Source organism: Canis lupus, chromosome 3, assembly GCF_011100685.1.
Source record: "Canis lupus familiaris isolate Mischka breed German Shepherd chromosome 3, alternate assembly UU_Cfam_GSD_1.0, whole genome shotgun sequence".
Lineage (NCBI taxonomy): Eukaryota > Metazoa > Chordata > Mammalia > Carnivora > Canidae > Canis > Canis lupus.
The window spans coordinates 76,005,431-76,033,276 of record NC_049224.1 but is presented as its reverse complement, the minus strand read 5'-3'; the positions used below and the strand labels follow the sequence as shown (position 1 = coordinate 76,033,276).

At 35.4% G+C, this 27,846-nt stretch overlaps 1 long non-coding RNA gene across 1 annotated transcript in view; it reads left to right on the top strand.

Annotated features, from left to right (window-relative positions):
- The window catches only part of LOC111095298, a 65,860-nt gene that overhangs the window by 5,257 nt on the left and 32,757 nt on the right, over positions 1-27,846 (top strand). The window contains exon 3 of the long non-coding RNA XR_005357315.1: positions 15,884-16,022. This is a non-coding gene — a long non-coding RNA (uncharacterized LOC111095298). The remainder of the gene's footprint in view (positions 1-15,883; positions 16,023-27,846) is intronic.

The following is a 27,846-nucleotide window of genomic DNA, read 5'->3' as shown; positions in this document are numbered from 1 at the left end:
GTGTATATATCCAAAGGAATTGAAGAGAAGTACTTGAATAGATATTGGTACACCTGTGTTTTTAGAAGCATTATTCGTAATAGCTAAAATATGGAAACAATCCAAATGCCCATCAACTGATAAAAATGGATAAGCTAAATGTGGTATATACATGTAATGGAATATTATTCTGCCTTAAAAAGAAGGAAATTGTAAAATATGCTACAATATGGATGAAACTTGAGGTTCTTATGCCAAGTGAAATTAGCCAGTAATAAAAATTAAAATGCCATATGATTCCACTCATAATGAGGTACTTAGAGTAACCTAAATCATAGAAACAGAAAGTATAATGGTGGTTGCCAGGTTGAGGTGGCTAGGGAGTGGAGAATGGGGAGTTACTGTTTGACAGGTATAGAGTTTTAATTTTACAAGATGAAAAGAGCTATGGGATGGGTGGTTGTGATGATTGGACAACAACGGGAATGTATTTATTACCAATGAACTGTATAGTTAAAAATTGTTAAGATGGCAAATTTTATGGTATGTGTATTTTACCACAATATAAATAAGAAAAAAATATACATATATAATCTTTTCTTAAAAATGTTTTTGTCATTAGATCTCTGGCTTGTAGAGTGCAAGATCCTGTCATTGTCATTAACATGTGGATGACTGGGATAAGCACAGGACCGTAGGATAGCCACATAAGCTGTAGGGGTTTTGAGGAAGGCTTTCTGGATGCACTGATAGCTAAGTACAGCCTAAAGGACAAAAATGTTAGAGGAGAATGAAAATATCAGAAAAGAAGAAGTATTTTAATATGAGTAGCATATGGAATTACACAGTCCCATATAATAAGTGCGGGCCATAGGTAACTATTCAACACTTATAATGTGGCTACACATTGGATTTCAAAGACTTAATACCAAAAAAAAAAAGTGGAATATCTCAATTAGGTTTTAAACTTGATTGCATATTGACATGAGAATATTTTAATTGAATTAAAGTATATGACTAAAATTAATTTTCTCTTTTTACTTTTTTAATGTCACTACTTAAAAATTTTAAATTATGCATGTGCCTGATTTATGCTTGTGTTATATTTCTATTGGACAGTACTGGTGGGGAGTATGAGGTAAGAAGTGATGAGAGATGTCGGGGAGATAACGTAGGTTAGGGAAAATGTTATGACGTGTTTATTTTGTCTATATAAACTGCTGGTTTTGAAGAAAACATTCTCCTGTTTGTAGGACTTAAGCTTCTAACCATATGGTACACAGAACTCCAGACACTAAAACCATTTCTTCCTTACTTCTGGGAATTCACAATGGTTTTCTCTAATGTTCCCACAAATCAGTCTGTCGGCTATGGGCTGTAGAGTTTCTTCTTTTCTTCTCCAGCCTCCATTGACTCATATGTTGCCCGGGCAAACCTCCTGGTTGTCATGGCCCATCAGAAGACCACCAGAACCTACATAGAAGTAACTAAAATGGAAACTTTATAATTTTGTCGTCAGCACATTGTTTCCCTTCCATCATATATCATACTCTAACTACACTTCAGGAAATCCATCCTTTCCCCCCATTTTCAGTGCGAAGTCTTTAAAAAGGATTTGCCCTGTGGCTTCATGCTTCAAGTATGGACCCCAGTTGACTCTTGATTTAAAGGTGTCTGTGTGTCCCACTGGGATTGGTTCAGAGATGGGCATGTAATTCAATCAGAGGCAGTGAGACCCTGGGTAATGTTTGCTGTGGCTTCTGGAAAAGAAAAACCTTTTCTTCTTCTGTGGAAAGCACTTGAAGAGATTTTCTGTGCTGCTGGTTATGCAACAAGAATTTGTCCTCAGCTGCCAGCCGTCTTGCAGTGACAAGGAAAAATCCTGCCAAAGTGAAGCCAATATCAAAGAAACAGGACTGAGAAATAAAATGGAGCAGACAGACTCTATCTGTCCTAGCTTAAGGCATTCCACAAGCAATCAATTTCCTATATGGTTTTAGCCAGGTTGAGATGAATATCTTTTCTTAGCCACTCTCAGATTTTCCCAAAGCAAAGGACTCCTGTGGCCAGAATAGTGGTAGGTCGCAAGCAGAAACAAAAGTGTGGCACTTTTGTCACTATGGTCTCTGAAGTAGTTGTGATTGGGCCCAGAGTTTCACACAATCACTGAAAATTAGTCCTGAGGGAGAAGGCAGGATTCTGGCTCTGCTCATCAGCTCTGCTTCTTCATCTTTATCCTTCAAATTTGCTTCCCTTTCCTCAATTATGCAGTAACATATCCATGAATGTAACAGAGGTATGAAGGAACAGTGCTGCCTACCTGAGCATCAGCCAGACAAAAATGTCCCGATCCACATAAACCTGTTCAAATGATCAAATGCCTATGTACACATTTGTATATCTTCTAGTTTATTGGAGGTCAGACCAGATTTAAGTGGTCAGATATGATTGCATCATATCAAATTTTGACACTTCCATCAAAACAATGATCTAATCTAATGGCTGTTCTCATGTTCTAACACGGGCGTCCTAACTGAAGAATGCGTAAACATCTGATATTAGGCCTCAAAAAAAAATAGTAAATTTGTCTGCACAGCATGGAATTATGAAAGAACCTTTGCATCATAATCATGCCTCTGTGTGAGCTGGAATCTGTGTAGTACCCAATATTAGTCCTGAGCTGTGCCCAATCTGGATACACCACTACTACCATTCCCTTCATTTTTCCAGCACTTGGCCTTGAAATTGAAATCATATTTTGCATACTGGAGCTTTCCAGAAAAATGACCCCATCTGATTATTTCATTTTGTTTGATTTTTAGAGGAACCCATGTAAAATAATTTAAAAACAAACCATGTGTTGATTTTATGCTTGATAATTATAATTATGAATCAAAATATTTTCTGAAAAGTTTCTGCCTTAGCAGAAGAATGCTAATGACCATAATACTTATTATTAATGGGGCATTCCTCAAAAATAATAAAACAAACTAAAACTTCTCAATGTCATCAGTGTATTGATTTGGGAGAAAATATACGAAAACTTTTCTGGGAGGCATATATATTTAGTTGAGACATATATACTACAGCTTACATAAAAGTGCCCACTTTTTGCTACATCTATACTGGTATGGGCACTTATTAAACTATCTAAGAGCCTAAATTAGATTACGCACTCAGGAAGTACTTTATGTATTGTCTAACAGTGATTTGGTATGCCCATGTATTTAGAAATAGCTTTCTTCCCCTAACATTTTATTATTATCAGAATATAAATCATCGGTTTATGATTGATAAGATGTTCTGTTTTTTTTTTTACTTTAAACTTGATGTTCTGTTATAATTTTTTTATGATCCATCAAGATTCTGCCCTAGTTTTATGTTAGGTCAAAAATCCAGAAAAAAATATCATTAGTGACACTAGGAGTTTGCTCTAGCACACTAATAATTTTCAGTAGGAGAATTATGACAACGTGTTTCTCATATCCTCACATAGCATTCACACTCTGCCAACACTGGGCATTAAGAGGTTTATTTTTTTATATTTTAGAGCTCGATTCTGTTGTGAGAAATGCTTGGAAATTGTCTTAGATTGGCAAAAATATTGCTAGATTGCTAGCTGGTCTATTTTAAATTCTTCAACTCAAAAAAATTTCTTCAACTCAGTCACACTTATCATCTAGAAATGACAGAATGGACTTAATAAATGAGCCTTTTAAAAGCATTTCCTCCAGATACAGGTAGCTCAGTGGTTCTAAAGTAGTAGGAAAAAGAGCTATTTGAGGAGAGAAGGGAGCCTTTCAGAGCAAGGTGAAGGAAGAAAAAAGTAGCAAGCCAATGGAGTTAATGGCTCAAAGTGCTAAGGAAGAACCAAAGGTGGAAGGAGAATTCCTCATGGAGCAAATATGTGAAAATAGAGCAATTATATCTTGACATTCGCAGGAAGATAAAAATATAGAGGATATGTTTGAACAAAAATAAATGGTAAATTTAAATCTTTCTTATTTCTAAGTTTTTTCTTGACTCACAAGGATAAAGTTGTTAGCAATAAGTTCATCGACATGTCGAGAAGAAAAATATTACAAGCAATTATTTGTGTACTAGTTATTGGTATATGTCTCAAAAGCCATGGATGCTTCTTCATTTCCCTTTGCCCACTGTGCTCAAATAAAAATTCATGGTAGAGCCTTCAATACCTATAACTGCATGAATGAGTAAGTGGATAAAATCATTGTGCCTTGGTGCAGAGAATGGCAATAGGTTAGCCCTGTCCTAGGAGGCCTTGTGCTTGAACCCCAGCTGGAATTTTTCTTTTCAAATCGGAACTGTATATGCTTTGAAGAGACAATACCCAGAAGCCTACACTCTCCCTGGTGAGGGAGAACATGACATTCGCCACAAATGAGGAATAACCTTTTCTTTCCATGGAACCATGACAGCAGAGTTGTCACCGTGCTCTTTAGGAAGACTAGTTTCTGGTGTATTTCTGCCTTTAGCTTGTCTATTGATTTTGAGGGAGCAAAACAAAGCTGGCCCAAGTGTTAATGTCAGATAATAACATTTGTCAGACTAGATATTACTCAGGCATTATTTGGTCAGTGATCTGACAAAAAGTCTCAGTTAACAAGGATTCACTGGACACCTGCTTTGCACCATTAAAAACAACAATAATGTGAAAACTGACTTAATGAGTTCATATTATCCAGAGACAAACATATATTTTAATAGAAAATTCTATTTCTTTGGGATATAGAGCATAATGCAAATATGAAGAGACTTCTATAAAAAGCAAAAGAGCAGAGATATCTTTTTCAATACCAATTCAAAATAAAATTAAATCATTGCAATTAGTTTATCATAAGACATCTCCCCTCTGCCCTCCCAAAATGTCTATGGTGTTTAAAGATGAAACAAACAAAACATGGTTTTAGATTGCATCAGCCAGACCAGTCATTGAATTCTGGAAATTCAGAATTACAGAATAATCACTACTGATGATATGATTTTTAAATTAAGTGTTTTGTCTTTCATTTATTCATTCAGCAAATATTTGAGTGTTAAGCTTTATGCTCTGTTTGACATGACTATTACAGAGTCACTGACTTCAAGATGTTCAAAATAGACCCATAATTACGGTGAATATACTAAGTTTGGTAACAAAAAAGAGGGGTAGGGTTTAGGAGACACCCAAAAAGAAGAGATTGAATGTTCAAGGAAACTTCCTGGAGGAGACAATTGGTGAACTATATATACAATGGAGAGTAAGAGGTCTGAAGGAGGTAGCATGTTTTAAGGCAATGGAGAGATGACACTTCAAGATACTCAAGATTGCTAGAACACAAAAGTGTGGGGCAGGATGTGCAGAGAACACCAACAGCTAAGGTCAAACCTTGCTAAAGTCAAAGATCAAACCTTGGCCAAAGGTTTCACAATCCTGTGAACTCTCTAAAACCATGTGAAGATGTTTTTCATTTTTATATGCACTTTTTTTCTAGGCAGTCCATGGTTTTCACTAAAATCTTAGTGATAGCTAAGTAGTCCATACATAGGAAAATGTGTTTAGAAGCATTAGTGCTCAAAGAAATGCAAATTAAAACTACAAAGAGATACCATATCAAAATATGTAAAACTTAATAAGGACCTAAAAATATGAAATGTTTGTGCAGATATGGAGAAACTGGTGAGTATAAAATGGTACAGACACTTTGGAAAATTATCGGTTTTCATTAACATAATCATACCACTATTTTATGACCCAGAAATTTTATTCCTGATTTGCCCTCCACAAGATAAGTGAATCTTTCCACCAAATGGATTGTGAAACAATGTTCACAGCAATGTTATTCACAATTGCTCCAAACTTGAAATAGCCTTAATGTCCATCAACAGAAGAATGAGTAGACAATTTGTCTACTGCTGCTAACACAAATTACTGTAAACTTACTGACTTAAAACAGCACAAATTTAATTTCTTACAATTCTAGAGGTCCGAAGTTCAAAACAAGTCTTTGGAGCTAAAAGCAAGGTGTCAGTAGGGCTGCTTCTTTCTGGGCTCTGCAAGAGAAGCCGTTTCTCATCTCTTCGTTTCTAGAGGCTGTGACATTCCTTGGATCTTAACTGTGTCACTTCAATCTTTGCTTCCATCATCACATCAACTTCTCCTTTATTTTTACCTCCTGCTTCCCTCTTATAAGGATCTTTGAGAGACATCATTGAGAGGCCATTATTCAGCATAACATAGAACTGTTGTTTATTCTTATAATGGAATAGCACTCAAAATTAGGGAGGAATAAATTATACATATAACTAAATTATGGATGAATTTAATAACGTTAAACAAAAGAAGGTAGTTCTAGATGAGCATATAGAATATGATTTATTCATATGAAGTTCAAAGCTAAACTAACCTGTGGTTATAGAAGTCAGAATAGTGGCTACCGCTGGTGGTGATAATAACTGAGAGTGGCCTTGGGATAGTTTATGGAGTAGAAATGTTCTACATCTTGATATGATGTATGATTACATATTGTACATTACCATATATAACTAAATTTTTTTAAATATTTATTTTCTATTGAGTACTTTGGTTCTTCTTCTTCTACATTAACAATTTAATCTTACTATGTCTGACTCTGAAGACTTTATCCTGGTTTTCACAAATACACATTTGTTATTTCTCCTATGATTCCTATTAATTCAGGGGCACCCATTTCTCTTGGTTTCTCAGGGGAATGATTTGGAACTCTCTTCCAGCCTCTGTGTCAGGGTCCCCAAGATGACTCACAGGCTCCATTATTTGCTATAAGAACACAGAGGACTCAGAAAAGTTATTATCTTCATGGTTATGGTTTATTAGAATAAAATGATATAAAATCAACAAAGGGAGAATGCAATTGGGTAAAGTCTAGGAGAAATTAGATATAAACTTCCAATATTCCTCTCTCAGCGAAGGAGCCTAAGACCCCTTGATTCTCCCCAAAATGTATGAAAAAATGCAAAGTGTTGCTAATCGTGAAAGATCATTAAAGCCATGGTGTCCAGGGTTGTTACTGAGGATCAGTCAGATAGGCATGTAGCTACTCAGATTCCAGCATCACCCACCATGCCCAACCTCACAAAAACTTACGGCCTCGGGCATAAAAACCCCACTGTTTTCAAGCAGAATATTTTAGGGGCTCAGAGGTTATCTCCAGGAGACAGCCAAAGGCCAGTCCTGAAGATATGCCTTCTTTTGGAATGTGCAGGGTTTGAGCAATCCAGGCTCACTCTGTAACCCTTTACAGCTCACCCTCATTTTGAACCAATTAGGTCCAATTAGAGTAAATTTGGCTATGATATATCTCTTAGATCTAGTGTCTCTTCTCTATTTCCCTGGTCCCTGTGTGACTCCCTTACTTTATCTTCAGTTATCTACTACATTCTCACAGCAACTGAAACAGCCCTCCTACCATCCTTTCTCACTCACTCAAATAGATCTTTCACATTCCTGTTAGAGGTATTGCTCTAAAAATCAAATTTGATAACGTCACTGCTCTTCTATAAAAACTATACTGTTGACAATAATCTTAATATTCACTTTTCATAGAGCATTATGTATCTTTTTAAAAAACTGCACAATTCTCACTAAATTGGAGGGTGTATTCAATATATTTGTAAGTAGAAAAAGCAAGGGATAAAAAAAACATGAATTACATTCTTGTGTGTGTATGTGTGTGTGTTTATGCATGTGTACACTTATATAGAAAAGTCTGGAGAAGCTGACCCCAAATATAGCCAGTAGTTATCTTTGGGTGGTTTAGAAAACTGGTGATTTGGGTTTTTTAGGTATATCCTATGAATATTAATTTTTAAAGATGAGCATGTGATAACTTAAAACACAATGAGATTATTAAACATATCTGTGGTTCTCCAATAGCTCAATGATTTCTAAGCAGTTTGAACTACATTGTATGAATTAAAAGTCCACCCTTACAAAGTGGCTGCACATGACTTTTACATCATCTTTTCATGAAACTTCAAACCATGAATTCTGCTCGGTAGTCATAATGAACGTAATGCAAATCCCTGGATACTTCTTCAGCTTGGTCAGCCCTGATGCCTTTACATTTTTGCTTTTATGCCAGGAATGTCTGTATCTTCACCTGGAAACTACTTTTCTTTCAAAAGCCAGATTAAATGTTACCTCCGCTGGGAATACTTTCCCAATGTTCCAGGCAGAAGTAAGACTCTTCCTCCTGTTGTTCTCACAGCATTTTGTCAACATGTGTTCATAAATTTAATACATAAAATTTAACAGTTTTTTGTCTATTTTTCTCCACTAGATCTTGAGTTGTTAAAATCAAGAATGCTTCTATATCCATATATTTATTTCAAGCTCTTTCCACAGTGCCTGGTGCAATTGTATTTTCAATACTTTTTTTTTTCCCCTGAAGTGCAATTGAAATACAATATTATTTTGGTTTCATGTGTACAATATAGTGATTCAACATTTATATGCATTATGAAGTGATCACCACAATAAAACTAGCTACTTAAATATGAAATAATCTCTTTTGATGAAGATAAGGCAGTGAAATAACTTATAGGCATGCAAAAATCAATGATAATATTTTCCACCAACCATTATAGCTCGTGAGGTTTAATTTTTTCTTATGACAAAGAAATATTTTCCTTTCTGTTCTGAAAACAAAATCCGGTAGGCTATGCATACTTGATTTGCACCTTTAGATGGTGCCATTATGTACAATATTTGATCCAATGTTCAATTTCTGTGACTTTAGGTCTAGGTATCCTATATTCAAATGTCTCTTAAAGTCAGATATTGCTCAATACTGCCAGTTTCTGTGCAGTAATTTATGGACAAGTATAAATAAAATTCCAGTAAGAAGCAATTCTACGTTGTGTTTTACCTTGGCTTATGTTGCTGGATAAAATTATCTGGAGTTGTCTATTTTTTCTGTTTTTCACTATTCAAGTTAAACTATTTGTTCTGAATTTGTAGGAAATTCCACCCACATAAATATCCCAATTATTATCTTAATTCTCAAACTAAGTCTTTAGCTATATCAAAAATGTCTGAAGGATAGCATTCATTTCCATGTGAAGAGTCATAGCTAGGACTAAAATTAATTAGAATAGGGGATAATAAATTAGGAGATTTAGGGAAGCATGTTTCAGACTTCAAAGATTCAGCATAAGATGAGAGAAATAGACTGGTACCAAGGGTTTAAGTATAATTGTGAGTTTTTATATCTATTTTTCTACACATAATTTACAAATGTGTGATGGTTTATTTTACGTTTCTTTTTCACTGGGCCAAATATTTAATCAAATGTTAAATATTATTATACTCCTGTGAGGGTGTCTTGGGGTGAGATTAACATTTGGATCTGTAGATTCGAGTAAAGCAGACTGCTCTTCCTAATGTGGATCTTATACAATCATCTTGAGGCCTGAATAGGATAAAAAGGCTAATACTCTCATCCAGATGCCTTTGAACTGGACATTGGCTTTTTTCTGCCTTATTATTCAGATGGAAACATTGGCTATTCCTGGGTCATGAGCATGCTTCTCTTCCTTCATAGTGAAATTACACCATCAGTTCTAGTTCTTAGGTCTTTGGACTTGGACCAGTACCACACATTGGCTCTTCTTAGTCTCTAGCTTGCCAATTCACCCTGCAGATCTTGGGACTTATAAGCCTCCATAATCATATGAATTAATTCCTTGTAATCAATCACTCTCCTTCTCTCTATATATATCTATATATATCTATATATTTCTCTCCAAATATATTTATATCCATCTCTATCTCTATAATTATATGTCCTGTTTCTCTAAGGAATTCAACTAAGACAAAATGAATCAGTAAGTTTTACTTTATGTGGTGGTACTGACAAATGATTCAGACTTACAGGTAAAGCACTAAACAGGACCAATTCACATTTATTATTAAATCATGTTGTTTCAATCAATACGTAATAAATTAGGGCAACATTTAGTTGGGAAAGAAAAAATGTTACTTTAATTTTTTGTATAGCATTATCACTTTTGTAAAAAATAGTGCTTTTAAATGTAATTTTGTACACTTATTGTTTTATCTTCTTTTAGGATAAAGAAGAAAAAGGGCCCAGAAATATTTTTTTAATAAAAAAACCCTTATTTTTGTCAAGTGCTTGAAAATATACTGCAATATTTCATAATTAGTTCAGGTAAATGAATATTTTTTCAAAAAGAATTAAAGAGGACAAAAGAAAATAGAGCAAAAGACACCAGAACTTCAAAATTAGTATTTGTCAATAGTAATTTTGAATTTTTGATTCCCCCTGGTTAGAACAAACATTGGAACTGAGACTATAGTGCTTCTCTGCCATGATATTTTAGCTCTATTCCTCAACATTCATACTACAGGCAAAGGAAAAAACAGTTTAACACTTGATTGTCCAATTTTTGTATTAGTTATCAATTCCTATAAGATAATCTATCTCAAAGTTTAGCAGCTTATAATCATGCCCATTTTTCATATTTTAGGATTATTTGAATCAGCTGAGTGGCTTTTTGTTTGTTTTTTAATGTCTAGACTGATTTCTTTTCAGCTGTCTCAAGTGTCTGGGGTTAACTGGTATGTTTGTTGATGGTCAAAGGGTCTTAGATGATCTCACTCATGTTTCTGGCAAATAGCATGCAGTTAACTAGAGCACTTTAACTTTGCTCTACATGGCCTCCCACCATTTTGCAGGCTTCCTTAGGCTCAAGTTTCAAAGTGGACAAGCACTTTTCAAATTTCTGTTCATGTCACCTTTTTTATTATTCCATTCTCCAAAGCAAGTCACACAGCCAAGAGGGGCATACCCAAGGGGTAAGTGAGGGGCACACCCAAGGGTAATACAAAGAGAGGGGGGGAAGAGTCTGTGACTATTTCTTTTCAACCTACACTAGAGTGACTAGAAAAGGCTTCTTTCAGGTCTGAATTCCTTTATTCTATTTTCAGTCTTTTCTCAGCTTTCTTATAGATTCTGTGAGCTACCAGCTATCTTTCCAATGAGACATTTTTGCTTATATTAGCCAGACTCAATTTCTATAGTTTTCATAAAGAATTCTGACTGGTACTATCTGGAGTGCAAGATCCAGGGACACAATCCTCCACAAGGCTGCCCTCACTTTTGGCATGAACTGAAAATTTAAGTATCTTAAAATGCCTTTGGTTTCAGTAATTCACTATGACTCACGGAACACATCAAAAGCTGTTATACCCATGGTTATGGTTTGTTACAGGGAAGAGGTATATTAAAATCAGCCAAAGGAAGAGAAACATAGGATAGAGTCTGGGAGAGTTCAGACACAAAGCTTTTGTTGTCCTCAGGACACATTAGTCTACCCATTTTAATGTATGACAGCATGCATGGAATACTGCCAACCCAGAAAGTTCACTCGAGCTTTGGAGTCTGGAGCTCATCATGGGACTTCATTAAGTAGGTATGATTGATCAGTTAGTTTTCCCATGTGGTCAGTCCCCACTATCCCATGCCGTGGATGTCCATATGATATCCTGTGATCTGAGAGGACCTCTCTGCATCATCTTGTAGCATAAAGAATCAGATTTTCAAATGTGGTTCCAGGGGCTTATCATGAAAAAGAAAGACCATACTATCACTCTCGAAATTTCAAGTGTCTTAAAGTTAAAGCTAGCAACCAAGGACATCTGGACATCTCTCTATGGACCAGACAAAATTCTTCACTACACAGGCACAAATGTAATGTAATGTAAATGCAATTTAAAAATTAAAGCAAGTATCATATCCTTATTTTAGTTAATTTAACAAGAACTACTCAAAGGAGAAAATTAAAATCATCCTATATTTCAATATCCAGAGACAATTACTAGTTAAACTTTGATATATTTTTTTTCCTCTCTTTTTTACCTCGGATTTTGAAATCAGATGGTGTATGCAGCTTTGTGTTCTGCTTGTGGCGGATGCTTGAATGAACTTGATCAGAATCCATTTCATCCTGTTTCATTGGCAGTGATTGGAAAGCTAAAAACTACTTTGTGAGACTCCTTTACAGGAAACGTTTTGAGTCAAGATATAGTCATGTGAAATTTGGAATTAGAGATGAGATGGAGGTCCTTTTCTGCAGCTATGTTAGCTGAGAAGCAATTCTGCAAATCACGAATATTTGTAGCACTAGAGTCCATGTACCAGTGTCTGGTACCCAGCTTCACAGATGTGAGGCAGTTGTGATGGCAGCAGTGACAGAGGCAGTAAGGAATGATGACTTTCTAATGTCTACAGCAGATATAGTGTTGTGATGGTAAAACAAACAAACAAAAAAAAATAGGAAGGGCGAGGGGGTTTATAGACATTGAATCGGCCATCATTTTAAAATAATTGTGTAAGCACCTAATTCCTACTACTAAATCCTTTCTGTATTACGTACCTGGAGTGGTTTTTATTTCTAGCTCTGACACTTAAGTGAAAGCATTTGTAAATTTATTTATTTATTTATTTCCATTTGAGTATCCTTGATGACACACAATGTTGCATTACTTCCAGGTGCACTACATAGCAATTCGACAAGTCTATACGTTATGCCATGCTCCCTGCAAGTGTAGCTACCATCTGCCACCATACAACACTGTCACAATACCAATGATTATATTCTCCATGCTGTGCATTTTATTCCTGTGCCTAACTCTTCCCATACCTGGAAGCCTGGACCTCCTGCGCCCCTTCCCCCATTTTGCTCATCTCCTCCTCCTACCCGGCTACAATAATTAGTTCTCTGTCTTTATAGGTATAATTCTGCTTTATGTTTGTTATTCATTTGTTAATTAGATTCCACATATAAGCAAAATCATACGATAAAAATATTATAAATAGAATTATATTTTTATATATTTATTATCTATATAATATCCAATAATCATTAAAATATTCTTGAGAAAAATGTTTTTATATAGCAACTTAAAAGATCCTTCTATGCTGTTCATCTCTCTTCAGGAGCTAACTTTTAGAATCAATTTGGAAAATCTAAAAAATTTCACTCATTTATTTCTTCTAGAATCTGCGTTACCAGGATTGATTTTTAAAAAGAACTGTATATATTCTAACTTTGTACATAATACATGAATACTTAGAATAAGTTTGGATTTTCTGATTTTTCCTACAGGAACTCTGGGATAAATCAAGTAATAGAAACATGCTTATATCTTTCAAATTTTCTACATCAATTATTTATCTTTGAGCAAGCAAAACTTGAGAAACATGTGATGGATATTGACATGAAATTGTGCTCTCATAAACTACTCAATTTCCATAAGTATTATTTTAGATATTTTGATAAGTTAGTGACTATATTAGAGTTTATCATATAGACCAAATCCATAATAGTAATATCTTCTTGGATCTTACTTGTAATAAAATTTGTTTAATTTTCTTTTTTGATTCGCACATACAATATTCTCCTTTATCTCTCTAAAAAAAAGTAAATATATATGCTTAAAAATTTGTTCTGGGGGCACCTGGGGCTCAGTCCACTGAGCATCAGATTCTCGATCTCAGCTCAGGTCTTTATCTCAGGGTTGTGAGTTCAAGCCATACTTTGGGCTTCATACTGGGCATACAGCCTACTTAAAAAGCAAACAAACAAACAAACAAAACAAAACAAAAACTTTTTCTGATTACTCCATCAATTTTCTGTTTAGAAATTCTTCATTTATTGAATCTGTTGTCTCCTTTGTGGTGTTGGCATTCTTTTATTTCTAGTAATCCCAATTTATGAATCCGTTGTAGTAGTCACAATTCCCTTTTAGCTTGCTTCCTTAGTTTGTGCTTTTGTTGATTAGTAGGCATTTTGGACAATGTATCCACTCTTATAGTGAGCTGGAGATATGACTGGGATGTGCTCTATTTAGCATATTCAGTCTTTGTGGTTACTATTGATCCAGAATCTCTGTCTCCCAATCTAAGTTCTTATTATACTGCCCTGGAAGCAGTGAATTCTGCTGCTTGTTTCATATGGAAAGGGTGATGCACACAGGTGAATTGTCTGTGATTTCCCTCCTTAGCAGCACAACAATTGCCCTTCTGGTGTACTTTGGCTCCCAGTTTTTACAACAAGCAAACCATCATTGATGGCAAGTGATGTTCTTCTACATTTGGAGACTATAATTATAGGGGTGTAGTATGTACTTAGCCTACCACCTTCAAATCAGATTATTTTTCAAATTATCTATGTACTTTGTATTTTTATAAACCATAATTGTATTTTTTCTAAGTCATAATATCGGAGGGGGACATTAATGTGTCTCTTGTATAGTCTACAGATATTTGTTTTATGGATATTTTTTCAATGCCACAAAAGAGAAACCTCAATCTCTTTATTTTCTTATTTGGTGATAAAAGTGTTTACAGTTGTCTTTTATTACTCTGTGTTTAACTGCTGTAATGCTATAGTGGTGTTTTAATTTTCAAGACGTTGACATTTCATTATAACTATTTTTATTCTTCTTTGACCAAAAGATTATTTGGAAGAAAGTTTAATTTCTTAGTAGTTAAAGATAACGTTTTGCATTTTTGTCACTAGTACAAAGTTCTATTGTGGTGGGATCTGGGAATGTCATAGTACTTTTCTAACTGTGTAACTTTAAGAAGTTTTTATTTGGGGGGCACCTGGGTGGTTCAGTCAGTTAAATGTCTGCCTTTGACTCAGGTAATGATTCTAAGGTCCTGGGATCCAGCCTTGTGTCAGGCTCCCTGCTCAGTAGGGAGTCTGCTTCTTCTTTTCCCTCTGGCCCTCCCCCAGCTTACGTGCTCTCTCTCTTACTCTCCCTCTCAAATAAATGAATAAAATCTTTTTTATAAAGAAATTTTTACGTTTTATTGGCAAGTAAAAGTGTATGCTCATTTATTATATATATATGTATGAATGTGATATATTCATATACTACATATAAATACAAAAATTTTCATAATAAATTTTGTAATTATTATTATTCAGTACTCTACATCTTACCTATTTATGCCTACCAGATCTACAAATATCAAGAAGTTTAGTTTTAAAATCTTGGGATATCTATATGTATCTGTCATTTACTCCTTATATTTCTATATCATAGACAGATAAATATAAAATTTCCATATAAATGAGATGAACTTAAAAATCGATAATTTCTCTTTCTCAAACTTTGCATTTTTATAGAGGATAGAACAAATCCAGTCACATTTATACTAGTATTTCAATTTTTCAATAGCTCCTGTTTTAAAATTTGACCAGAATCCACATAGTTCCATTTCTGTTGTTTCAAGTCTTATAATTTAAAAAAGTATTGAAAAGCTCTAGTTGAGACATGTTGAAAGAAAAATGTGTTGTCAATTCTTCAAATTTTAAATTAACAGTAGATATTTTAATCACAGGTGTCAATAAGAGTATAAATCATCTTTTTCTAAAAAATAATCTGTTAAGAGTGAACTAGAACAAGATATATGGGAAAACAATTAAAAATGTTTTGTTTGCTTTTTAACATAATTTTCAGAACAACAAATTCTATTTTATTATTTAGGTTGTATGACTTATGCCCAATCTGGCCTCAGATTACACAATTAAAATATTTATTTGAGCTAGTCTTCAAATGACCCTTTGCATTTATGTTTTCTTTTTCTTTTTTTTTTAATTTTTATGTTCACTTGTCACACCTTCTTTCTGACTTATGTTCTTTCTTTCTTTCTTTCTTTCTTCTTTCTTTCTTCTCTCTCTCTTTCTTCTTTCTTTCTTTCTTTCTTTCTTTCTTTCTTTCTTCTTTCTTTCTTTCTTTCTTTCTTTCTTTCTTTCTTTCTTTTTTCTTTTCTTTTTTTCTTTTCTTTTCTTTTCTTTTTTTCTTTTCTTTCTTTTTTTTTTTTTTTAGAGACAGAGAGAGTACGAGCAGGGAAGGGGCAGAGGGAGAGGGAGAGAGAAAATCTGAAGCAGTCTTCACACCCGTAAAGAGCCAAACACGGGGGACCTCGATCTCATGATCTTGAGATCACGACCTAAGCTGAAATCAGGTCAGTCACTTAACCAACTGAGCAACCCAGCCACCTCATCCTATACTGCATCCCTATCCATTCCAATTCTGTTTCCTACTCAGCCTGTTTTCTCTCTCAACCAATGGTTGTATCCCATCCTCATTTCCCTAAATATTCTTTCCTTCTAACTTTAACATTTCTCCACTTCTCAATGTGCCAGACTTTTTAAGTGTTTTACATACATGAATTCATTTAATCCTCAAAGCAACTCTTTACGTTAGATATTGTTATTCAATTTATTTTATATTTTTACATTTTTTAAAAGATTTTATTTATTTATTCATGAGAGATACAGAGAGAGAAGCAGAGACACAGGCTGAGGGAGAAGCAGGCTCCATGCAGGGAGCGGGATGTGGGACTCGATTCCAGGTCTCCAGGATCATATCCTGGGCTGAGGGCGGCGCTAAACCGCTAAGCCACCTGGGCTGCCCTAAATTTATTTTAAAGATGAGTAAATTTAGGCTCAGATAAGTGAATTTCCAAAGGCCACACAACAGGCAAGTGTCAGAGTCAGGTTTGGAAGTTAGGCTCTCAGATTCAGATTCTGATTCTGCTTCTCATGAGGAGACATCCCTTAAAGCCCTGCCTGGGAGTTAGAGAGCAGAGTGTGTCAGTCTTAGGCTCTGCCTGGTTTCCCATACGCAGGTCATTGTTCTTCACATTCACTCAGTGACATGTAAACCTAACAACGAGTGTGCTGGTTGCTAAATGGCAGGCTTGGGCTGGTGACATATCTCTAGTATCATATGGCCTTCAGATCTGCTGTGGGAATTAGGTACTATTTTCTCATTAACAAATGAGAAAATAGAAGTACATGTAAATTATTAATTTGCCCATTTATAAATATTGGATCTTGGATTCACACATCCATATGGCTGATTCCAAAGTGTCTACATTTAATCTCTACTCTCTAAAGCAAAAACACCTTTTCTTTTGAAACCTGAACCATTCATATTCACTAGCTTCTTCTCCCTTCTCACTAACATTAAAGATAATTCCATCTTCCTGTTTCAAAGTTTTCCTTCCAGACTGATTCATTGCAATGATGTCAACATTTGCCTTTTTTTTTTTTACTTTTTTCCCTATAAAGCTAATACTTCTATGTTTCCCATCTCCTATGTCCATTTATTAAATATCAAGTATTTGTTAGAGAATGTGAGTCTTCACTGAGCACTAAGAATATAAATGTGACCAAGAGAACTGTAGCTGCTGCTTCATAGGGCTCACAGTGGGCGTATAAACCAATATGTAGACTTTTATCATGCACAAAGATACGTCCAGCACCAAGTAGTTCCTGTAACATTCCCATCATTTTCCCCTTCATTTATTACATCTTCAATGTATATTTTCATTACCTGTGTTTTCTGTAAAGTATTTACAGAATGTTTACAAATATGTCCAGGTCTCCCTATACTAAAAGGAAAGACATACCCAGAATTTATCTTCAACTTTGCTATGGGACTGAGCTCTTTTCCCTCTCTCCTTCTCTTTTTCACCAAATATTTTCAAGAATAGACTAATGATTTTAAATTAACTTCCTTTTTCATCCACTCATCCTTGAATCCTCTAAAGATTTGGCTTGTATTACAACTATTTTATTGACATTTCAGAATGATTTTGCATTTTGGTAAGGCTCTTGAAAACAGTTTCCTTTTTATGAATATGTGTATTATGTATGTTTTTCATAGTATAAGACCCGTACCAAAAGCTTATATCTCCCAAGGATCAACTATACTTCCTTCCATCAGGTCACAAGGCGTCCATCATTGCTTGCTTATTTTTTGGCATCTTCTGCCTTGAAAACTTAAGAGTTAAATGCTCTAGCTCATTAAAATAACTCGTGCATCCTTTGAAAACTTGAGTTAAATGCTCTAGCTCATTAAAATAACTCGTGCATCCTTTGCATTCATTACAATTTTCAACTCTCTTTTATGTTATTATTCAATAGTAACTTTTCAGCTTCTAGATTTTCAATTTTGTTTTTGTTTTTGTTTTGTTTTGTTTTTATTTAAATTCAATTTCCCAGCATACAGTATAACACCCAGTGCTCATCCTATCAAGTACCCTTCTTAGTGCCCGTCACCTAGTTACCCCATCGCCCCACCCACCTTCCCTTCTGCAGCCTTTTGTTTGTTTCCTAGAGTTAGGAGTCTCTCATGGTTTGTCTCCCTCTCTAATGTTTCCCACTCAGTTCTCCTCCTTTCCCTTATAATCCCTTTCACTATTTCTAACATTTCATGTATGAGTGAAACCATATTATGATTGTCCTCCTCTATTGACTTATTTTACTCAGCATAATACCCTCCAATTCCATCCACATCATAGCAAACGGTGGGTACTTGTCTTTTCTGATGGCTGAGTAATATTCCATTGTGTATATATGTATATATATCTATATATCTATATATATATCTATATATACATGCCACATATATATATATGTGGCATATATGTATATATGCCACATCTTCTTTATCCATTGATCTGTCAAGGACCTAGTGGCTCCTTCCACAGTTTGGCTATTGTGGACATTGCTGCTAGAAACATTGGGGTGCAGGTGTCCTGGAGTTTCACTACATCAGTATCTTTGGCGTAAATACCCAGTAGTGCAATTGCTGGGTCGTAGGGTAGCTCTATTTTTAACTCTTTGAGGAACCTCCACACTATTTTCCAGAGTGGCTGCACCAGCTTGCATTCCCACCAATAGTGCAAGAGGGTTCCCCTTTCTCCACATTCTTGCCAACATCTGTTGTTTTCTGTCTTGTTAATTTTAGCCATTCTCACTGATGTGATGTGGTATCTCATTGTGGTGCTGATTTGTATTTCCCTGATGGCAAGTGATGTGTAGCATTTTTTCCATGTACTTGTTGGCCATGTGTATGTCTTCTTTGGAGAAATTTCTGTTCATATCTTCTGCCCATTTCATGACTGTTTGTTTCTTGGGTCTTGAGTTTGATAAATACTTTAGAATAGAACTTGGATACTAGCCGTTTATCTGGTATGTTATTTGCAAATATCTTCTCCGATTCCATAGGTTGTCTTTCAGTTTTGTTGATTGCTTCTTTTGCTGTGCAGAAGCTTTTTATCTTGATTAAGTCCCAATAGTTCATTTTTGTACTTGTTTCCTTTGCTTTCATAAATGTATCTTGCAAGAAATTGCTGTGGCCACGTTCAAAAAGGTTGTTGCCTGTGTTCTCCTCCATGATTTTGATGGATTCTTGTCTCACATTTAGATCTGTCAACCACTTTGAGTTTATCTTTTTTGTATGGTGTAAGAGAATGGTCCACTTTCATTCTTCTGCATGTGGCTTTCCCCTAAGATCAGGAACACGACAGGGATATCCACTCTCGCCACTGCTATTCAACATAGTCCTAAAAGTCTTGGCCTCAGCAATCAGACAACAAAAAGAAATAAAAGTCATTCAAATTGGCAAAGAAGAAGTCAAACTCTTCCCCTTTGCATATGACATGACACTGTATGTAGAAAACCCAAAAGACTCCACCCTAAAATTACTAGAACTCATACAGCAATTCAGCAATGCTGTAGGATACAAAATCAATGCACAGAAATCAGTGGCATTTCTGTACACTAACAATGAGACTGAAGAAAGAGAAATTAGTCAATCCTATTTACAATTGCACCCAAAACCATAAGATACCTAGGAATAAACCTAAACAAAGAGGTAAAAAATCTATACTCTAAAAATTACAGAACACTTATGAAAGAAATTGAGGAAGACTAAAAAGATGGAAAAACATTCCATGCTCATGGATTGGAAGAATAATAATTGTGAAAATGCAATCTACACATTCAATGCAATCCCTATCAAAATACCATGGACTTTCTTCACAGAGTTGGAACAAATAATCTTAAGATTTGTATGGAATCAGAAAAGACCCTGAGTAGCCAGAGGAATATTGAAAAAGAAAATCAGAGCTGCAGGCATCACAATGCCTGATTTCAAGTTGTACTACAAAGCTGTGATCATCAAGACAGGGTGGTACCGACATAAAAACAGACACAGATCAATGGAACAAAATAGAGAACCCAGAAATGGGCCCTCAACTCTATGGTCAACTAACATTCGACAAAGCAGGAAAGAATATCCATGGGAAAAAGGACAGTCTCTTCAATAAATGGTGTTGGGAAAACAGATTTTCAATTTTAATTTAATTTGTAAGAAAGTCTGTCTAGGTGTAGTGTCACTTCTAGTCTCCTCTCCTGTGACAAGAGTCAATCCTCCCTGGTTGATGAAACTCTATAGAGGAGATTTATGACAACTGAGTTCCTTTATGTGAATCTGTCTTTGTGCAGATAAAGGGAGTTCAGAGAAATCCTCTCCCTATACTTGATGTTTCTCAAATGCATAAGCTCAAAATAATAAATTTATTGGTGGCATATTTGGGGGGTGTATATTCTATCACCCTTCATATCAAACACTACTCATTATTCAATTAATAGATCCTGCAGTTTCCTGTTCCCCTGCCTTTTCTAGTTGTATTCTTTTTACTTCCACTCACTCATATGTTTCTTTCAAGGTCAAATTCTCAAATGTCACATTATCCAGGAAAGAGTCTCTGTCTTTCTATCCCTCAGTTTTAGCCAGCTGTAACCACACCCATCAGTTTTGTGCTTTCCTAGTTACTGCTCGCTACTAGCAAAATCATGTGAACCCATTTGTGCTGGTGTTGGTGGATAATTGCTTCATCACTTTGTAGAAGATAACATGTGCAGGAAAATCATGTATTTCACATAATTTTGATGTGAAAATCAAAATTAGAGTCTTAGACACAACTATAAATCTCTGCCTTTTGTATGTTCAGTTATGTTCATGGAGATTTGGGTTTCCTAAATAAAAATTATACAGATTAAAAATAGATTGTTCAAATAAACAAATTCTATGGGAAATGGGATTCAGTTTCCTTCTTTGTGCATCATGCTATATTAGATTGTCTTTATGTATTTTTGATTGAGCAAATTAGCATAAGTAGATATCTTTGCACAAAACTATTTGATACACCTGTAATCATTCAACAGAATTCATTTCAGAAAAATGAAGATGATTTGAAATATACTCTATTATGCTCATAGTTTATGAATACTATTTAAGTGAATACAAGGCAGTCATATAGGCTACAAATAACACCTTCACATTTAGCAACATAAAGAACAATCATATTGTATGCTGAAAATGTCAAGACAATTTAGAAACAGAGTTTATTAACATAATAGATTTTCTTTGTATTAATAAGATTCCTTAGTTTTTGAATGTCTCTGCTTATATCCATTTATACAATAGTCTGGTAAGGTAGGTGACTATAAAAGTAAGAAAATGCAAATCCAACCTTACTACAACTCTCTTAAGTCATCATTAAATGAACACTTAATATTTTTAATGCTTAGTGCCTTTTTTAAACCACTTGGGAGGATCCCTGAGGGCTCAGTAGTTTAGTGCCGCCTTCAGCCCAGGGCCTAATCCTGGAGTCCCAGGATCGAGTCCCATATCGGGTTCCCTGCATGGAGCCTGCTTTTCCCTCTGCCTGTGTCTCTGCCTCTCCCTCTCTCTCTCTCTGTCTCTCTCTCTCTCTGTGTTTCTCATGAATAAATAAATAAAATCTTTAAAAAATTTTAAAAATTAAAAAAATAAATAAACCATTTAGTTACAGTCTCAATTAGTATATTTTTTTCTCATAAATGGTGCTCATAGAGGGGTGTTTTTTATGTCACTGTATTTCCATTCAAATATAAAGAGATAGGATCCCTGGGTGGCGCAGCGGTTTGGCGCCTGCCTTTGGCCCAGGGCGCGATCCTGGAGACCTGGGATCGAATCCCACGTTGGGCTCCCGGTGCATGGAGCCTGCTTCTCCCTCTGCCTATGTCTCTGCATCTCTCTCTGTGTGACTATCATAAATAAATAAAAATTTAAAAAAATATAAAGAGATATTTATTTCAAAGTTTCAGAGATTTTTAAGACTAAAAAGCTCTTTAAGCTGAAAAGTTAATTTAACAAGCAATACAAATCTCAAGTTTTAATTTAATTCAACTTTCATTTTTTTTAAATCAATTTCACATTACCAAATGTCCTCTATATTAAAGGATTTAAAAATATTTTTAAATACTTCAAAGATAAATTTGGCATCTTTTAATAATTTTGTCTTTAAATGGTCTTGAAGCAGATAATTGAACAAAGGGTTAAAAAGAAAAATGAGATTCTCCTTTTGTTGTATTTGAACAGGGAAACTATTATAAAATATCACATAAAGGGGCAGCCTGGGTGGCTCATGGTTTAGCGCCGCCTTCGGCTCGGGGTGTGATCCTGGAGACCCGGGATCCAGTCCCTCCTCCGCTCCCTGCATGGAGCCTGCTTCTCCCTCTGCCTGTGTCTCTGCCTCTCTCTCTCTCTGTGTCTCTCATGAATAAATAAATAAAATCGTTTTTAAAAAAAAGAAATATCACATAAATATGTTTTAACAGTGACTGTTTACCATCAAAACATTTCTAGTACCACTGATGTAAAAATTAGAAATCTAGCTTTATTCCAAGTGTCATGTTTTACTTAATTTTTTTAACAAAATGTTGTGTTTCACTTATGACAGTTATATGTGAATTTATATGAGATATAGCAAGAAATGAAATAACAATAGTTTTTCCACAGTCCATTCTGAGATCTTCAAAAAGAAAGTACCTCTGGTATCCTTGAGCCCTCTTTTACTCAATGTTCAACTGATATTGGAGACAGCTTCCTGTCGTCTAAAAAGACAAAGGTTATTATCTCTGGGCTACAAGTGATAATTGGCAAAGAAACAAGACCTTAGAAGTTTCCCTGACCTTAATAGGAGGTTCCTTTAATGGGTGGGTTGGGGTAATGGAACACCAAAGATAGGTTAAGAGCTTGACAACAAAAGGCTTGCACTTTCCTTCCCTGGGAGAACTGACAAGGCAACCAGGCTTATGACAGAGTTACAGTCAATGTGTATTCAAGTGTAGTGTCCAGAGGGGTTCATCAGGTAGGTTCCCTCCCTGGAGTCTCCTCCGATTGCAGAACAGTCACAGGAGTAGCAGCATGCTGCACTAAGTGAAAGTGGAATGATCTGGTCAGAGTCAGGAGGACTTAGAGGCTTTGAGGTAGGGTCTATAAGGCTACATTCACAATCTGTCTCCACCAACCACTAAGATGAGTTTTGAAAGACATCTCAATGGATGAGATATGGAGCATTGACAACCATGTGGAGCATTAACAACCAAAGACCTTTCACATGACACCATGGCATTATGTAAATCTCTTGATTTTTTTTTTTTAATCTCTCATTCTTTCACCACTAACTTAAATACAATCCTAGGGAAATGACAAGGGAAAAACCATAAAAGCTTACTCTGAATTAATCAAAGCAGAATTGTCTGAGATTTCCTTTCTGTCTTCTGGTAGAATGAGAGCTCAAGGTAGAAAGTAAGTTGGATATCAAAAACACTGATAAAAGCTATCATCATCATCATCTTTTATTATTATTATTATTATTATTATTATTATTATTATATCATCATCGCACCCTGAGCTTATGGTCTGAATATCACTACATTTGCACAATTATATATCTTCCCCATTACATTATCATCTACAATCTCCTCCTAAAAAATCTTGCTCACTGTTTATTCTTCCTGCCTTTCCTTCCCTGGAATCTACTTACTGAATGAATAAGAGGGTGGTGAACAGAGATTAAGAACTGAGAAATTGGCTGGTAAGTAGGTAATACATATTTATGTATGACATCTTCTTTCTGTCATAATATTCTACAAAACTTAGGTTTTGTTTTGTCTTCACATTTTTCAAAATATGCAGTATCAACCTGACCCTCTGTCATGCAATTTTTCGCTTAAAATTCTTAATGATAGTAATAATACCACAAGCTGCTCTAATTAAAACAAAATCTTCTCTTAAGAAAATATTTCTAGAGTCAACATTGTTTGATTCCCTTATTCACAATGTGGAAAATATAAAAAAAAAAACAGAAAACTGTATTTTCTGTAATACTTCCTACTGTTTCTATTTAAGTTGGAATCCTGGTACTTTTAAAAAGTTCCTTCTAGCCACAATATGTCAATTATTTGGCCTATTGCAGAAGTAGATTTCTCTTGTGCGTTTTTTGTAAGTAGCAATGGTTCTCCAAATGAGACCAACTTAGATGCTCATTAAATGTAGGGTATGCTGTGTGGGTGTGTGGAGGGAGGAAAGGTGCCCCCATGTACACATAAAAGAAAATATGGGGTGCATGGCAACAGAATCCTTTGAAAATGGGAGAAAAATAAATTACTTTGGAACAATGAGTCATTTCACAAATACAATATAAATTCCCATATATAGCACAGTATACTTGTTGCAATTTTGTTGAATGCACTACTTCCCTCATTCACAATATTTCTCAATTGACAGAAATTTTCATCAGAAATTGGAATGAAAGTAGAAAAAAATTATCACTTTTCCCATGAAATCAAATGTGGGGAAAATTCTTTTGCTCATTGGAAGGAAAATTAGCCATTTCTGATTCATTATAGCTAATAAGTGGGAGTATGGATATCAATTGATTGAAAATTAGTGAAGCAAAATGGTGCATTTAAACCAGTACTACTGAATCAATCAAAGCTAATCACATCTCAACCAGTATCAAAGAATAGTGTCCGAAATGGCCCATTGTAAAGAAGGCCAAATTCAGAATCTTCCTACCTCTAAAACCAAATCACGATGAACAATTTTTTTATTCCTCATAAGGGAATTTTAGGATCTGAATAAAGGATCAAATCATGAAAGGGTTGATGAGGTGGTAAGGTGGACATCTGATGCAGTGAGTACCTCAATTACAAGAGATGATCTCCGGATCATCCATACTATAAGAACTTACTCTTGGAATAATGCAGAGGATCAAATCTGTCATTAAAACAGGGTGCAGCTACACTTGAGGTGAACATAGCATAATAGAGAAGTCGAATCACTATGTTGTATACATGAAACTAATATAACATTGTGTGTCAACTATATTCAGATAAAAATACGTTAAAGAAATGGATATAGCAGAGGATTCCTTAGTAGGGAATTTTTTTTTTCAACTAATGAAAGAGAAGAAAATAACACAAACAATTGGAAATAGATTTTTTTAAGTAGGTATTTAGATTATTTTTTAAAAATTGAATTATGTACACTATCTGCCAATCTAGGCCAACCTACTTTCCAGGTTGAAATGCCTAAATAGTCTGATTGTAGTTCTTTTAAAACACACTTTACCTGATAGATTCATTTTTGGTCCTTTAGACATAGCTAGCCTTTCTATATACTACCTCACCATCAATTTTAACACCTTTTCAGGTATTTGCTGAGGACCCACAGTTAGCTTTTTTCTCATGCTGCTTCCTACTGTTGGCCCTCAGAACATCGCCCCATGCCCTAGATTTCCTGAATTATTGATCTGTTTAGACTCTGTTAGCCTTCTGTATGTTTTATAGACTCCTTTTGATTTGTCATTCAATGAAGTTTTGATAGTCTACTGCTCTCTGGACACTGAGTCAGGTTCCATGTCCCCCGCATATGTGGGTGTATACAGTCCTAGTCTCAAGATCTTTCTAGCCAAGCCAGTATCCAAAGAGCCTTCTATGGTATTCTGCTTCAGATGCTGGTTGTGCCAAGAAGTCTCCTCAAAAAAGAAAGCTTAGTGTTGGAAGATCTCTCTCTCCTGTGACTATCAATTGGTATTATTCTTACAGTATTTATGGTATACGTAGTATATGGTAATTAGAGACACATCTCACCTCCTGTCATAGAAAGTGGCCTATTTGAAAACAAAAATGAACTCTCAATTTCTTTGGTTTGACCATAAAGCTTAGCAGAGTGCATAAACAGGGAACTAGTAAAAGTTTGTTGATGTGACTAGTTAGTCTGTCAACATCATTACAAACTAATTCACTTTCAACTCGCTAAGCATTTACTTGTTTACTCTAATTGCAGCCTCAGGAAAAATGCAGCTGCAAAAGAAATCCAGTCGGAAAAGTGAATTGTGGAACCTGAACTTAGAGAGTGGTGGGATGGTCCTAAATTCATTTGAAAGGTTTAGAGGCTATGTGGTATTTTTTTCAAGATCATTGAAATGCTTGCCAGGGGACCTGGCTTGCAATATTATCTTTGCTGATGATTATCTGCTTAATTATTGACAACCTCCATATCTCTGGCAAATTTTCAATTTACATAACAATCATTTATTTATCATCTTTCATATGCCAGTCACTAAACTCAGTGAATAAGTCAAAAGAAGAGTAAGGCACAATTTCTGAACGAAATGAGCTTAAAGTATAACAAATATATAACCATAAAAATATAAAAATAATTACCATAAAGTCAAAAGCACTGATAAAATTTTGTGAAAAGTACAGTGAGGACAGAAAAAAGTGACGGGTTTGCCTAATGGGAGATGATGGTTTTACAGAGAAGGTATGTGCTAGTTTGGATGCTACAGAGGAAACAGAGAAAAAGGTGTGGTGGTAGTACTTCTATGTAGTGAAAATAGCGTGTATAAATCCAGAATGGCAAGAAACTGGACTGTTTAGCTGCTCCATGCTTTCAGAATTCCTTGGGCCATAAGTATGATGGGAGATAATTGTAAATGAGCTATAGGAGATCAATGAAGGAAACTGTGTCTTGCAAAGAAGTGTGGGCATTTTATTGTAAATTATTTAATTTCAAATGGTCTTGGATTTCTAATACTCTTTGGAGGACACTCAAGGCTGCTGATATTTCAGCAATATGAGGCAGAAGTAGCAGAGACCCAGAAGTTAAACTGGTAGAAATTTGTGTCTTTGTGTCTTTTACTTCATCCACTTTAGCTCTTGGTTTTTTTTTTTTTTTTTTTTTTTTTTTTTTTTTTTTTAGACTTATTTTAGAGAGTGAAAAAGAGAGCACAAGCTAGGGGAGAGGCAGAAGGAGAAGCAGACTCCCAGCTGAGCTACAAGCTCAACGCAGGCTCTATCCTGGGACTCTGGGATCATGGACCTGAGCAGAAGGCAGACGCTTAACTGACTGAGCCACCAAGGCACCCCTTAGCTCCTGTTTTATATGTTTTTACTTTGGGGTTCTGTCAAGGTTGATCTTGACAATCAGTCTTGGTTATAAAAATAAAAATGGATAACAAAGCTCTGCCATAAAATATAGAGAGAAATGAATGGCACCTACATTTGGATGAGACTGGATGTGTCCTATAGAGAGAGAACTATGGCAGCTTTCTAGAGCATGAAACTTGAGGCTGCAGAGACTTGGGCCAGGGAACCCAGCTGTCACAGACACCTAGAGGAGAGATGGGAGATCCAGAGATAAAGTAGTGTCAGTGCAGTGGTAGAAAGGGAACAAGGGATTCTACAGAAACTGAAGTGGTAGTAAAATAGAGTTGGGCTGGATAAGTGCTCTCTAACATGGTGATAGGCTGTCCTTAGAGACTCATAGTCGCTTCAGCATTTGTTCTTCCGCTTTTCAGCCATGTTCACATGCCATTAATTTCTCTCTCCTGCTGAGATTGTCCTCTTCTCAGCAGTGTGGCTGTCTAATTGTTACTGCATGGTGCTGGAGTATGGTTATAAAGAGGTGGGTAATCTGGCTGACTCTTACTAACTCGCCTACAGGAGCTTGTTCACTAAGGGACTTTAGGTCTTACAACATTTATATTAAAAAAGTTGCCAGGTGGCTTCCTTGCAGAGCCTGTATTAATATGGGTTTCTATGAATCTAATGGAATCTCTAGCCTGCAGCACCAAAGCAACCATTTAATTGATC